Source organism: Echinops telfairi, unplaced genomic scaffold, assembly GCF_000313985.2.
Source record: "Echinops telfairi isolate 266 unplaced genomic scaffold, ASM31398v2 ScPeMD7_7467;HRSCAF=8505_0, whole genome shotgun sequence".
NCBI lineage: Eukaryota > Metazoa > Chordata > Mammalia > Afrosoricida > Tenrecidae > Echinops > Echinops telfairi.
In genome coordinates, this window is record NW_022111367.1 from 13,092,873 (window position 1) to 13,093,911 (window position 1,039).

Here is a 1,039-nt window from a genome sequence, read left to right on the forward strand (position 1 = left end):
GTTCTGTAGATTTTAAAAATAAGACCTTTGTCTGATATGTTATCACTAGATATCTTTTCCCAGTCTGTGGACTCTCTCATTACTCTCTTAATGAAGTCTTTCAATGCACACAAGTGTTTTATCTGTAGTATGTTCCACACATCCATGTTCTCTTCCTCTGGGTGAGTATCCTTCATTATTGCTGACAGCCCATGTATTCCCTGTGTTAAGGTTCTTAGCTTTGTCCCTATTTTTTTGTTGATGAGCCTGATAGTTTGGAGCTTTACCTCCAGGTCTGTGATCCACCTTGAACTTCTGCTTGTGTATGGGGTGAGGTACAGGTCTTGATTCATTCTTCTTCCGCAGGTCCATTTTGGTTTCTTGTACTAATGTTCTATAGTTTTCCTTATATATATCTTTTGCTTTTTCAGTTAGGTATATCCCTAGATATTTCCACTTATGCTTGGCTATTGTGAAGGTTACTATATGTTCTTAATCCCAGAATTAATGCATATTCATTGTTGAAAACTTAGGAAAGATAAAAAACAGATTGATTCAGTTAATCTCACCTGACCAATTTTAGCACCAATTAGTGTGTTCTGAAATATGGTTACATTTTTTTTAACATCCCAAAATGTGTCCAGGCTTTTCTTATGAAGGTAAACAAATATTTTCTGAATGCCTGAGATATAACAGGAGTAACTAATATTCCAACTAGCAATGGTTATGTTTAGAATAATCAGGGACTTTAACCCAATCCAATATCTCTGCACCTTTTTTCTAAAATTTCCTTACCAAGCGAAAGTAGTTCAATTTCACAGTAGGAACATTTCCACAGTTAAATTCCAACATGGAAGGCCTCACATCTTTAATCCAAAGTCTACCTGCCTTCCTCTCCTGAATAATTGATGGTGAGAATTCCCATTCTGTTTTATGGGAACTTCCCCACCCTTAGACTTTGATCTTATCTTTATCTGACTCTGATAAAGAACTCCAAATATTCAATGATACAGTCTCCAAACCCTATGTTATTTAATATTAATACAATCAATTGGAAAAT